We start from the raw sequence: 14,493 nt of genomic DNA, 5'->3' as shown, positions 1-14,493 counted from the left end.
TATCCTTCTTTAGTTTCTTTAAGATCTTGATGTTCTCATAAAAAAAAAAAAAAAAGAATTAGAGCTCCTTGTTTGGCAATGACACCCCCCCCCGCCCCCCACCCCCCATAATTTCCATCTTTTCCTTTTTTTTTAGCCAACTGAATATACCGACACTTCTTTTCCATTCTGTCAGGTAGAGAGTGTTCCTCCTTTCGCCTCACTCCTTAAAAACCTTTTCAGAACTGAGACCAGTGAAACACCCCAGGGAATAATCAAACAAAAGCCTTGGAGAGGTTGTTGTCACTAACATCATATGCACATAAATAACCATTCTTTTCCTGTACACTGTTTGGAATTAGCGCTTTCTTAGCCTACGTTTTGATTACTTTTGGGCCTGGATGGAATTCTATTGATAGATAGGATGGATGACAACTAAGTGGAAGATTACTATGATGATCATCATTGCTATCAGGTCAACACTGGTACTACAGATGTGTTGAAGTCTAAAACTGACCTGGATTCAATGCCAGGCAGCTATCTGAGTGCCAGCTATTTCAGTCACCCTCTGGAGATGCTGCTTGATCTTCTTTTTCTGCAGAGTGACTGTGTTCCTAGCTGTGGTATCACAAATAAGTGAGATCATTGTTCCAGGTCTTGGTTTTTCATCTCAGCTTCCTAGCTCGCATTTGAGAAGGCCAGGTGGACTGTAATTTGTTAGTCAACATTCAGACTGCTTAGTCTCCAAGGCCAGACAGAAACAGCTTGATGAATAAATATCTCTTGGCAAAGCAAAACTTTGTATCAGCTTGGTGAGCCTCAGAAAGAAAAAAAAAAATCATAAGAACATGGGGAATTTCAAAGACCACATGAAAAAAGTGAAGTCCCCAAAAAGTAGAAGGGGAAGTTGTATTATGCAAATACCACTAGATGGGAGTGTAGTCAAAACAATCTGAAATACCAATTTCTATCACAGTGACTTTGGCCTGCACAGGTGCAGAGCTGGTCCTAGCTGAACTGCAGTGACTGAATGCCATCCATTTTGATTGCTAACATGAGATGGAATAAATCTGGCTCAAAAATACAAAATCTCCCTGTTGACTTTCACATGGGATACCCTTAGTTTCCCACCAAGTGGCCACTCTGTCAGTTCCATGATAGAAATAAAATGTTCAACCGGACAGCCTCAGCTACATCATTGCCATGGTCTCTGTGTCTAAGTGTCATCTAGAGGCTTTAGTTTGGAGGACAAGACACACCAGAAGACAGATCTCTGTTCTTGGCGCTAGAATGCCTTCATATAATTAATTCACACACTATTAATTTGTACCTAGCCTCAGGCAGTTATTTACAAACTCCATCTGGAAAGTGAAGAGACAACGGGCAATGTGAGTCTTTCAGTATCAAAATTGTCACCTGAAGAGGCTATTGAAACTCACAAAAGTATCTGTGTCTCTCCACTGAGAAAGCTACACTGAGTATCTAGTTGATTCTAGATATCCAGGTATCTCGTTAAAATAGTCAGATGTTCGAGAGGCTAAATTTGGGTGAGATGACTTCAGCTTCTAAGTATCTAAGTACATTTCTGTCTTCCTTTTTTAAACCTGAGAATGATTACAATACTTGCTCCATAAGTAAAATACTTGAGTCCTAGCTGTCATGTAGCTCAAAGAGTCATTACCCGCAGCTCCCTTACTACCAGATGGTGGCCTAGTTCTGCCATGGGGTGGAAAGTAATGCAACGTTCATAAGTGCTGAGAGGGACTCAGCAGTGATGGTCTGTGCATACTGTGTTCAATGAAAAATGCATTATCTGCTGCTGGGGAAAAAAAAGTACGCCACCAGGAGTAGATTTTACGTATCTCAGGTGAGTACCTACATTTGGGTACATGGAAGGCTTACATGAGGTGCTCTTGTGAATTAAGGAAGAGAGAACAAAATGAAGATTTTATGAATTATGATTCTTCAGAAGCATTCGAACTGCAACCATATAACACCAACTTTGAATTGCTTTTGAATTTTTTTTAACCAGGTGTCCTGCCAGCATTAGGCCAAGGAGCATCTTGCCAATACAGATAACATCTTCCTGATGGATTTATTAAAATTTCAATTTGCTTTTGGGCTATGAGATTACTTGAAATACAAGGCAGCCAGCCGTACTGAGCATTAGCAGTAAGTAGGCCCCGGAGACAGGTAATAAAATGAGTGCTTTTAGGCTATACAGAAAAGGAATTTCAGAGATGTGTACAAGCTTCTCACTTTACCTGTTGGACATGGGTGGAAATCTTTGCAAAGATAAACACAAAGAAGAACACATAACGACAAAATGAGATTTCTGCTCACCTGAACCTGAACGCTAAGACTTCATCTGGCCAAATTTGACACTGAATAAACTCAAGTTAATTTCGCTTCACATGGAGCTTTTTCTCTTCCATGAAATTCAAGCTATATTATGTGTGTTGAAAATTGGATTAATTTACTTAAACCTATATGTCCAGTGTCATTTTAGGTTCATTTTGATTTCTTTTTCTTGCCTGCATTTTGCTCAAGAAGAATGCAGGTCTATTGCAGGTATTGTGTCATACCTGCCATCAGACTGCAGAAACCTCAGACAGAATAAGATCTACATTAAGTAGCTGAACCCTGCACTCAGACCCAGAATCAGACACTTAACATTGCAGTTTCTACCATGTAGGCCTGTACACATGATTGTGATCTCTAAGCTCCCATTTATAGTCTCTGGATATTTGGTCAATATGGCCTGGAGAGCTATTCAGCTGATCAACGTACAGTGGGATTCAGGTGCCAAATAAAGGAGCCAAATAACATTTCATACACAGTAGGGTACCACAGACATCTTCACAACAATGGTATGGCATAGGACCTATGGGAGATCCTTCCAGAGTGATAGCTGGAGTTCTGATATTTTTATGCATCTGAAATAGTCCTAGATGCCTATGTTTAGGCAGTTTAATTAAGTTCCTTGCTCAGGAGACACCTGAATTGGAGACTTCTAAAATTATATGCTTGTTTGGATGTCAGTTACTCATGAGGACTCAGTTCATTATTTGCAAAGTTGTTTATTATGGATAAAAAAGGTGTGTTCAGCGTCTGGGCAGTTAACAGTTATTCACACTGGGAAAGAAGTGTCCATTGACTCTCAGCAGGAACAACAAATAGGTGGTTTTTTTCCCTTTAATTTAGGAAGGCAACAGCAATAACAGCAGGTCAGTCAGACAAGTGCACTGACCCTAGTGCATCTGACATGACACTGGACGCTCATGTTAGGCACTGTCTTTTCTTATTCCTAGATCACCAATGCTAGGTGCAGAAAACACAAACATTGCTAAAAAGATGCATGCTGCATGTGAACAACTTAATTATTAGAATAATTTCAATTTGTTGTCAGACAAAAAAATTGAAGACCAAATTAGGAAAAAATAATGACGCTTCAATTTTTTTAAATTTCTGTCCTGTTTTTATCCTCTGCCTGATATTTGCCATGTGTTTGACGCTGAAGCCAAGTGGCAAAAGCACTCAAGAGATGTGGGGTCTAGCCCAGACCATGCTGAACTCTTCCTCCAGTGTAGACTGAGAAGAAAGCACTTCAGGGTGTGGTATTTGCCAGAGCATCCATGCTAATAGCCTGTTTGTACCATTGACTTGGCATCCATGTTAATAGCCAGTCTGTTTGCACCACTGACTTGGCCTACTCTGTCTTTCACTCCAGGGTGCTGGTCCATCCTGTAATCCCCACAGCACACCTATTTCCATGTTTCTCCTTTCTGGAGCTTTGCTTCAGGTCCTCCTGTGAAGGAACTCAAGCAATAGTGACACTAGTTCTCCTCATCATCTGCTTCAGATCAGAAATCCAGCTGTGAAAAGCACCAGCTGTGGTTTGGCCCAGCAGAGGTTGTTCTCTGAAATGCTACTGCGTGCCCTCATGCCATACATGAATGCCTCCATCAAAGGTATGTTGTAAAGATACCATTCAAGTCGGTTGTGATACAGTCCCCTCTTACTGGGTATAATAGATACCCAGCTCACAGTACATTCGTTAGATATCTAGATGCCTTTGGAAAATCAAATATGGTTGGAAATAATATATGTGTGGGATGGAGAAAGCAAAAACTATTAGTAAATTTCAGTGCAGTATTAACATATTATAAACTTTAATCAAGAATGTTACTGCAATTCTTTATCGATAATAATAGATAAATTATTTAAAATTTCCATTAGGAACACTATCAAAGGAGATTTTATGTTCATACTCCAGGGCATCTAATGAGCCACAAGGGACTTCTGAGTTCATCTTGGTTCCAGTCTGTATGGAGATTTATTAAAGAGAAAGCAAACACTTGGGAAGATCAAACTCTTGGCTTTCATATAAAGATGATGAAAAGAGAAGACAACCTGCAAAATCTATGCTGCATCCCACAACGTGATGTGGGCAGGTGTCTGAGAGACCCCAGTCCATAAATGGCTACCATGGAGGTAAGCCTGACAAAGGAGAGTGTGCAGACTCGGGATGGAAGTGAATGTACTGATGAGAAAATTAATTTCTGACTTTCTGTGTTTTTCTATCAGTGGAAATAATTGCCTGTGTGCTGAACTGTAAGGCTCATCATTTACTGACATGATTTTATTATGTCAGCCACAGCTTTATCCAAATACCCCAATATTTTTTAAGTGAGGAGACATTGAACAACTGAACAAACTGCATAGACAGTCCTCCCCATGCCTAAAATTTCCCTACCTTGTAAATCCACTGGGTCACCCAAGATGCAGAATATAGGAAAACTTGTGTGAAGATTGTCTGGTTGCAGAAACTGATCTGATGTGACTGCACGCTAATGCCATAGTTTAGGTGTAGGTAGTTTTGAATACCTTTCCCCATGTTGGCATAGCTGGGTGATCTGCAAAGGAGCATAAGTATATAAACATATATCTAGAGCACAAAAATTAAGAATTAGGGTATGCCTCTACAAGCCAGGGAAACAAGCCAGGACACTGAGCCAAAAAGCGGTGTGTAATCATCCATACTTCTTCGAAAAGAAGAAAACTGTCTTGTCCCTGAGGCATACCAACAGTGATTGAAACTGAGATAAGACAATCTGTTTTTTTTCATAGAAAATGTTGCTGAAATGCTTTAAGAGTTGGAATTTTAAATAAGTTATCAGGACATAGATATTGGATCCAAGAACTAAGTCAAATAGTGTATCTTTACAGCCGTGCATGGAAAACAGTTTTTTTAATTTTTATATTACATTTTAGTATTTGCTTTCCCCAAGATGCAGCGTGACATCAGCTACAGAAAGCAAAACCAAACCTACATTACAGAATTCATCCTCCTGGGATTTGACGATTTACCTGACCTTCAGGTAACCTGTTCAGCAGGTTCAGAAAACCTCTTCCTGCTCTTCCTGGTGATCTACATGGTGACAATGATGGGGAACATTCTCATCCTCATGTTGGTGGTGGCTAATCAGCATCTCCACACCCCAGCGTACTTCTCCCTCAGTAACTTGTCCTGCTTGGAGACCTGCTACAGCTCCACCATCCTGCCCAAGCTGCTGGTCAGCTTCCTGACAGGTGACAGAAGTATTTCCTACAGCAGCTGCATGACACAGTTTTTCATATTTGCTTTTCTAGTTGGGGTAGAGTGTTAACTCCTGGAAGTGATGTCATATGATCAATACTTAGCAATACGCAAACCTGTGCATTACATCACCCTAATGAATCTTTAAGTTTTGCATAACACTAGCTGCAGGGGCCTGAGTTAGTGGGTTTATGATCAGCTTTGTTATCACACTGTTGATGTCACAAATGGTGTACTGTGATCACAGTGAGATTCTGTGATTTCACATCTATGATAAAATGCTCCTGCAATGACACACTCTGTATTGGGTTTGTATGGCAAGGTTTTGGTAGTGGGGGGGTTACAGGGGCAGCTTCTGTGAGAAGCTGCTAGAAGCTTCCCCTGTGTCCGACAGAGCCAATACCAGCTGGCTCTAAGACGGACCCGCCGCCGGCCAAGGCCGAGCCCATCAGCAATGGTGGTAGCGACTCTGTGATAACTTATTTAAGAAGGGAAAAAAGTTGCAGCAGGCACAGAAACTGCAACCGGAGAAAGGAGTGAGAACACGTAAGAGAAACAACCCTGCAGACGCCCCAGGTCAGTGAAGAAGGAGGAGGAGGAGGAGCTCCAGGCACAGGAGCAGAGATTCCCCTGCAGCCCGTGGTGATGAAGACCATGGTGAGGCAGGCTGTCCCCCTGCAGCCCAGGGAGGTCCACGGTGGAGCAGATCTCCACCTGCAGCCCAGGGAGGACCCCACGCCGGAGCAGGGGGATGCCCAAAGGAGGCTGTGACCCCCGTGGGAAATCCACGCTGGAGCAGGCTCCTGCCAGGACCTGTGGATCTGTGGAGAGAGGAGCCCACGCTGGAGCAGGTTTTCTGGCAGGACTTGCAACCCCATGGGGGACCCATGTTGGAGCAGTGTGCTCCTGAAGGACTGCACACCATGGAAGGGACCCATGCTGGAGCAGTTCGTGAAGAACGGCAGCCCGTGGGAAGGACGCACGTTGGAGAAGTTTGTGGAGGACTGTCTCCCGTGGGAGGGACCCCACGCTGGAGCAGGGGAAGAGTGTGATGGGTCCTGCCCCTGAAGAGGATGAAGCGGCAGAGACAACGTGTGATGAACTGACCGTAACCCCTATTGCCCATCCCCCTGTGCCACTGGTGGGGGTAGGTAGAGAATCCCAGAGTGAAATTGTGCCTGGGAAGAAGGGAGGGGTGGAGGGAAGGTGTTCTGAGATTTGGTTTTCTTTCTCATTATCCTACTCTGATTTGATTGGTAATAAATTAAACTAATTTCCCCAAGTCGAGTCTGTTTTGCCCGTGACGGTAATTGCTGAGCGATCTCCCTGTCCTTATCTTGATCCACGAGCCACTTAAAACAGATGCAAGTAGTGAGAAACAAAAAGACAAACATAAAACACCGCCTTTCCTCTCCCCTGTGCCGGGACAACTCCAGTGCTTCACACCAGACTCCTCTACTCGCCCAAGCAGGACGTGTCTCTGCTCTTACCCACTCTTTTTTTCCTCCCACCTCTCTCTGCCCGGCGTTTTCTGCCCTTTCTGGAATATGTTTTCACAGAGGGGCCACCAATGTTGACGACGGCTCAGCTGTGTTGTGCGGTGGGTCCACTGCGGAGCTGGAACTGACTGTGTCTGACACAGGGCAGCCCCTTATCTCTTCCCACAGAGGCCATTCTGCAGCACCCCCTGACCCCTCCACTGCCAAAACCTTGCCACGTGTAGCCAAGACAGTGCCCATGGGGAATACCAGAGGGCATAACGCTGAGGTAGCGCGGTCGGAGCCTGCCCCAGCCGGAGTCACAATCACGCTGTCCTGGGCTAACGTGCGGTTGCATGAGGTACCCTTTGGTTGAATTAAAAAGGCACAGCAACCAGCCTGGGTTTCTTCCTAGGCACTGGATATGTCCGTAGCTTGTACACGTGTGTAGTAGTAGCTCAGCAATCAGCAGGTAAAAAGCAGGCAAAGCTAGGGTAAGAATTCTCTGTCTATATGATGTGCAAATAGGCCAGGTGGATCATTTCTAGCACAAGTTTCTTGGTCTATATAGCTTGGCCGGATCTGAGCATCTGCCACATTCCATGCTGCGTGCCCGTAAGCAATTTGTTTTGCAGGACTCCGCGCATTACCTGTTCCTGGGCTAAAATCTGCCTTGTGCTGCCACTGGTTTTGGGGATGGATGATTGCTTTGGTGAATGCCCATGCCGGCACTGATGAATGATGAAGTACACGTGCCCAGGACGTACCTTCCCCTACGTACACGCGGGGCACCATTTTCTTTCAGCTGCCATTTTCTTATTAAGCACCACAACCACCATGTTTTCATACTGCTCTGTGGTTGGCTGACAGCCATTTCTGGACCCCGTCGTACCCACCTGCTCTCAGGCAGACCTGTGAATGGCTGTCAGGACCAGCCAACCCTACCTGTGTACCCAGAAGCACGTCAGGCAAGGAAGCCGCCACTCGCTAAACAAAGGGAAGAGGCAACTTCTGACAGCGTCATTCCCCGTGGGTTCTCCCATTGCTTTGTGATTGCTGGACGGCCATTTTTGACACTGTCATGCCCGCATGTTCTCAGATCTCCCTCTCAGGGACCGTCCGCGTCCTTTGGACCAAGAAGTGTTTGGATAGAAAAAGATATACCGTGCAGTGGTATCCACTATGGAATGAAGACGAGCACTTACACAAGCAGTATTCCTGTGGATGGCCCATTGCCTGCAGAGCCAGAGGCGACCTCACAGTCAACATCCAAGCAATCTCCTGGCCAGTCAGGCACTCAGGTAGCAGGGAGCTCACCTGCAGATACCCATGCCGTGTTCCTGCTGCCAGCTCCTGAATAACTCAGACAAGGAGGACTCCTGGAAGAGGCCATTCTCAATTGTTTTGGAAGGCTCATTGCAATTGAAAGGTCATGGCCTGGGAAGGGGTAACTCATCCTGGAACTCTATCACAGATGCTCTCCATGCCACAAACTTCACAGATGGCTCAGTGTTGTGGAGGAAGCTAGGACCTGCTGTGTGGGGTGCACAACAGCCCCTTATCTCTTCTCACAGAGGCCACCCTGCAGCACCCCTGTCCCCTCCACTACAAACACCTAGCCACATATAGCCAATACAGTGCCGATTGGGAAAACCTGCTTGGCCCTGCTCCTGGCTGGACCTGCAAGTGGGCACAGCAGCAGACTAGGATATAGAAATATCCCGGATGGTCAAGTTGTTCCTTTGCAGGGCGGAAAGGAGCTGCTCTCCACCGAGCTCAGGAGGGCTGCCACCCTGCCCAGACAGAGAGAAAGCAGAAGCAACAGCATTCGGTCAGGGGAAGATGTGCCCCTGGTCTAAAATTCATGCCCCTGGAGCAGCAGTGACCGCTGAGAGGTGTTGGTGGTGCAGCGCTGAGGAGAGTAATGCATAATCTGCAAGAGTAAACAGTGGCACTGGATCTAGCTTTGTGCTTGGCTGCATGCTTGCACGTAGGAGGCCTTGCTTTACTGCTGAGCAGCTTAGGTGCTTCTTGCCTCCAAAACACCTGTGAGTAGCAAGGTGCATCAGCAAAAGGAAAGGAGGCATAAACCTGACTTCCAAATGCCATGAGTCTAGCTGAGATTCAGGGTCAGAGAGGCAGCTTGTCCCTGCCTGTTTTGGAAGGCACCCTCCACAACTCAGCTGAGCACACGTCTCCATGTTATCATCTCAGGCCAGTTCATAAGCCTGCTACTATCCTCTGCCAGTGGGTAATCAGGGGAGGCAGTGAAAAGTCACTGCTTCCTGAGCATACATGCAAGAAGCGCTGGGTACACTGGCAGAAGAAATGAGAACAGCTCTTGAATGCTTTCAGGGTTGGGACGCAAGGCTGACCCTGGGAGACACTGCAGGGCTGTGATGAGCAGGTTACGGACTCACGCTCCGTTTCTCTGGGGCTTTTACTCTTCTTCTTGCCTGCTTGCTTATTTTTGGTGCTCTGGTATCAGTTCAGGGAGCTCTAATGACAACTGGTGGTAAGCTCAGGACAGAAGCCAGTTGCTCATCCTTGCAGAGTGCGTAGCTAACTGAGGGAAGAGGAGGAGAAAAGAACAAACCACCACGAGACTCCAGCTGTGCTGCACAAAGTCTTTAATGAGAAGGAGGAAATGCAGTGGCACGGAACAGAGACCGAGAAGCACGTCTGCAGGGCTCAGGGAGGCACAGAGAATGGCCCATTTCCCAAGGACAAGCTCCAGGCAAAGCGCTTGCCTTTCCCCATTGCGATCTACCCGGTGGCAATGCCAGCCCACCAAGAGCAGGCCCTAACGCTGGCACGCTCACTCCCTCCGTCAGCAGGAGGTTCAGCAAAGCAGAAGAGAACGAGCCCTTTCCTGAGGAGCTCAGAGCAAAGCAGAGCCAGAGGAGACACGGCGAGGCCTGCAGTGCGGCGAGGAGCAGCAGGCACAGGTCCCTTCTGCCAGGTGGGATGAGGACACTCAGCCCACCTGCAAGCCGTGGCTACGCTCCTGCTGCTGCAGGATCCCTGTCTTCCTTGGTGCTCCAAAGGGGATGATCTGCTGGCTTCAGCAGTTCAGACCGCAGCGGGTGGGAGGCAGACACAGCCCTGACCCCCCCAGACCAAGGGAGCCCCCAGAAGAGATGGGAACCCCCCCGGCGCTGAGGGAGCTCCCAACAGCAGCTGACAGCGAGGATCCCACGGCTGTGCTCTGAGGGAAAGAGGTGAGGATGGGGCCCGGCAGGGTCACCACCACCGGGGAGGCCTGGATGGCCACCGTCGAGTCAGCGCAGCGGGCGACACAGGGCTCACTGCAGCTGCTTGCAAGTGGGGTTGGGCCGGAGGCGCCGCAGGGCGTTGGGAGGCAGGGTCTGAAGCAAGACATCTCTCGGCGAGGGAGGCAAAGCTGAAACACAGAGCAGGCAGGGAGCACGAACCTCCATATCAGTCTGTCTGTCTTTTCCTCAGCTCCCTCCGTGGAGACTCTTTGTTTGCAGAACATCCAGTGTGCCTACAGTTCCCACAGCCATCATCGCGCCCTCCGAGTTGCACGGCACAGGAAGGCTGACCCACTTTTGGAACAGGCCCCAGCGCAGTGGCTTTAAAGCGCCCGTGGAAAGACTGATCATACCCCATCTCCATTGTTGCTCTGAAGATGGCACTGGATGCACTTGGCCATGGGGTTAGAGACGGCCTCCTGCAGGTGCACATTCTGGTGGGCAGACCCCCCTGCAGCTGAGCCCCACGGATCCCCTTCTGCTTGAAAGAACCCTCCTCTTCCCAGCTCTCCCCAGCCACCTCCACCAGAAAGCAAAAAGATTGCCGCCCTTCAACAGTTGTATGGCAGGGCAAAGCTGAGGCAGCCCAGGTATCAGCCTCAGTAGCCACCAAGACAGCAGTTCAGCCCACAGAGAGAGATGGAGCGGACTCAGGCTTACCTTGCTCCTCGAGGAAAGGGAGGCAAGAGAGGAGGATGCAGAGCCTGGAGCAGCGCAGGCTTTTATGCTGTGTCCCAGAGCCCTGGGGGGGCCACAGACATTCCTTGCTCATGAAGCATCTCAACACCTAGTAGTTACCTCTTAGCATGTCCTCTATAGTAAGGAAGCTACTGTTTCTTTCATTTGAAGTGTCGTAGTCCGTTTTCATGCCATCAGACTTCTAAATAATTCATCTGTGTCCCAGCTTCATAAGGCCAATTAACTCCAAGGTGTCAGGCTAGGTGTGCAGAGATTTTAAGTGGGTTTGCATCATACTTTATCACTTCACCATCTTCATGATGAGCTTGTCCACGAATCATGGTGAAATTCAACCATGAAGGGCACCTCAAGCTAGCTCTCATGTGCTTTCAGTGCAGGCACTCAGGCTAAACCAGAGAGACATTTCTCCCTGCAGTTCATTGTAGACACACAGAAGACTGTGGGTAGGTTCAGGCTGCAGGTCAAGACTGCACAATCCAATACGGGAGAAGAGATGCTCCTCTCCAGGTATGTGGCAAAGCGCAATGGCAAGGGAAGATAATTGTGTGCTGGAAGGAAGACCCCTGCGGGCTGGACTGATGGCCACAAGCCATTGCTTACACTCATCAGGCTCTACCATGCCATTTCAAATTTCAAAAGGACATTGGATCAGTCTCCCAGAGCACCTGGGAGTCATTATGATGACTCATAAAAGCTTCATAAAACAAATCAAATAAACCCAGGATAACTAATACTCAATATCTGGTTAGTAATCTCTAAAAACATTCAGCAGGGTCATGGTTCAATCTTCATCATTCTTAACTTTTGAGTAAGAGACATTACTCTCAACATTTTTTTGTCTGAGTATAATCTTTAACTGATCTACCAAAATAACAACACTTACAACTAGTAGTATTGTACAAAATACTATGGTTAAGCAATGGTAACGATCATATTGGTATCACATGAGTATAATAATGGCATAATTGCCAATTAATGCAAAGTTTCTTATCCCTTATAGCGGATATGAGATTTAAGGATACATTTAAGAATACGGTCAAGCATCATTGGCTAGGAAGGATTTACAGCACCAATGAATCACTTCACCTGCCCCCAGCCAGGTTACCTACGTGCAGCCAATCAGTGTACTGAAAATCAACATCCTGTCAGCTAGTTGCTCTACTGCAATCTGCATCTTGACAGCACTATGGCAGCCTGTATGTGGATAGCTAATAGTGACCCCATCAAATAGGGTTCAGGCGCAACAGTTGGGTAGGATGGGAAATGGGAAGGCTGAGGGGGCACCTTATGCATGTCTCCAAACACCTGGGTCAGGAGGGTGGACAGGCACAGTAAAGAAGGGAACATCATCTTCTTGTCAGATATGCCCAGTGAGAGGGCAAGAAGCAATGGACAGATGTGGAAATACAAAAAATGCTACACACAGTAACCCTGTTTTACTGTGAGGGTGGTCAAAGACCACTGTCCGAATTGATCAGATGTGAATGTTAATACAGACCTTTCCATATGTCCTCTCAACTCTTGTTAGTACACTTCATATGAAAAACAGCCATTGCAATCTCTCTTTCATTGGTGTTGTGGGAATAATCTCCAGGGGATGAGTATGGTGTGGAAAGGAGGAAAGTGCTGGTTTTCAGGTCTGGACGTAGGCAGTGTGACTGCAAGATGAGATTAGGATGGGCATTTCACTAGGGAACTGAGCATGCACAATTCCCCTCTTGTAACTCCACCTACTTGTAGCACTGCTGATGACACAGTGGGAGCCTGTAAATACTGTGCCAACCCAAACCGTCCATAGAAGCTCACTGCCCAGACTGGTTTTTGACTGTCAGCACAGCAAAGAACATTGCTTTTTTTGCTTTAAGCAACCCTGGAATCAGAGACTTGAGAAGCTTTGTCCCCTTTAGGTAGAGAGTCTAGCTGTGAGATGCTCCTTGTGTTTCCCTTGGCCCACAGGCTGTAAGCTGCAAGAGAAATGAGGGTGTCTCAGTTCTTAGTTACCAGGAACATCGTTACATCCAGTTCCAGTAAACTTCAGGATGTCTCTGCAATGCCGGCGCCTGGACAAGATAGGTCAACAGCCCTGAACATGGGCTGGTGGCATAGGGTGTCTGAGACATGCAGTCTTGATTGTTAAACAGAGTATTTCAAACCAAGTTACAGTGCATACCAGAGTCTGTTTTCAGGAAAGACTGCTATAGAGGAAATAATGCTGTGCTCTGAACACAGGTATTGTACCTACCAGCATTCCCTCTTGGGGTTGAAACCCCAAGTTTGACTAGCCAGCACTGGAGACATGGAAAAGATGGAGAAGGGTGGAGAGTAAATTCATGCCCGTGTGACTTTGAGTCATTATCTAAAGAACAGGCATCCTGCCACTGTATCCCTAAATTGCATACATGGCCTCATGAAGCACAGTGTATGCCATGGTACCCACCTAGGAGTTCTCGATCTTCATCTTTACCCTGCCACAGCAGCATGCTTTTCTTGCCAGGTGCAACCACCAGCAGCAGCAGGTCCAGCTCTGGGCCAGACAAAAAAATCCCTCTCCTCTGGCTCCTATACCAACACCGCAGTGAGGAACGCAGCCTGGAGCCACCTCAGCAGGAGGAATACAGTGTTCTCAGTGGGGTATCCTCCAGGGCCCCAAGCAGTTGGCACTGTATCAATATTTCTCACCAGCACCCTCATTTGGGATCCCTGGGAGAGAAACTGGGGAGAACCAGGGATGCAAAGAGCATCTGCCCGGTAAAAACAGATGCATTATGGCAGGGAATAGAGGACCAGAGTAGACAGAGGCTGGTTGTTGCCTCCACTCAAGAGTTGCAGGGACAGCACCATGGAGCTTACAAGACCTGGGGCTGTTCTTGTGGGACCCAACAGAGGGGCTGAGGCTTTCCCCCCTTACAGCCTGGGGAGCAGAGAGAGATGCTTGGGCTGGGGGACATGCCAGCAGCAGCATGGCACCTGTGGGCCCTGGGAGCAGCAGGACAGAGCTCTGTCCTTGTACACAGGACTTTTACAGTGAGCAGCAGAGCTGCCTGCCAAAACAGCTGCTCCTTGGTGGCTTCCTTACTGATGGGGACACTGAGCAGTTTTGGAGCAGAAGAGACAGGCGACCGTGAAAAGCCCAGGCAAGGAAAAGTCTAAGTGCGTTGGCCGGGAATCGAACCCGGGTCAACTGCTTGGAAGGCAGCTATGCTCACCACTATACCACCAACGCCGCTGCTGATGGGTTGCCCTCTGCTCGTCGAGTTCAAGGACGGTCTGCACCCTGCTCCTGCACAGACCGGACAACCTCCTCCTCCCGGCCCCCTGCACACACACTACTGCAAGGTGCCACCCGGTATGTGTGTTTTGGTATGTGTAAGACGTTGGCTAGGGAATCTCAAGCTGCACCAGCCGCCGACTAAGGGAGATCAGCACCAAGGACTCCCCAGGGTTGGAGCAGGACACTGGACAA

General features: G+C 47.6%; 1 non-coding gene across 1 annotated transcript; it reads right to left on the bottom strand.

Annotated features, from left to right (window-relative positions):
• Nucleotides 1-14,181: 14,181 nt before the first annotated feature.
• On the bottom strand, nucleotides 14,182-14,253 carry TRNAG-UCC. Its single transcript has one exon. It is a non-coding gene; the product is annotated as a tRNA-Gly (tRNA).
• Between the last annotated feature and the right edge of the window lie 240 nt (nucleotides 14,254-14,493).

The sequence above is a fragment of the Aquila chrysaetos genome, chromosome 5 (genome assembly GCF_900496995.4).
Source record: "Aquila chrysaetos chrysaetos chromosome 5, bAquChr1.4, whole genome shotgun sequence".
Classification (NCBI taxonomy): Eukaryota; Metazoa; Chordata; class Aves; order Accipitriformes; family Accipitridae; genus Aquila; species Aquila chrysaetos.
This window is presented reverse-complemented; position numbering and strand designations above follow the sequence as displayed.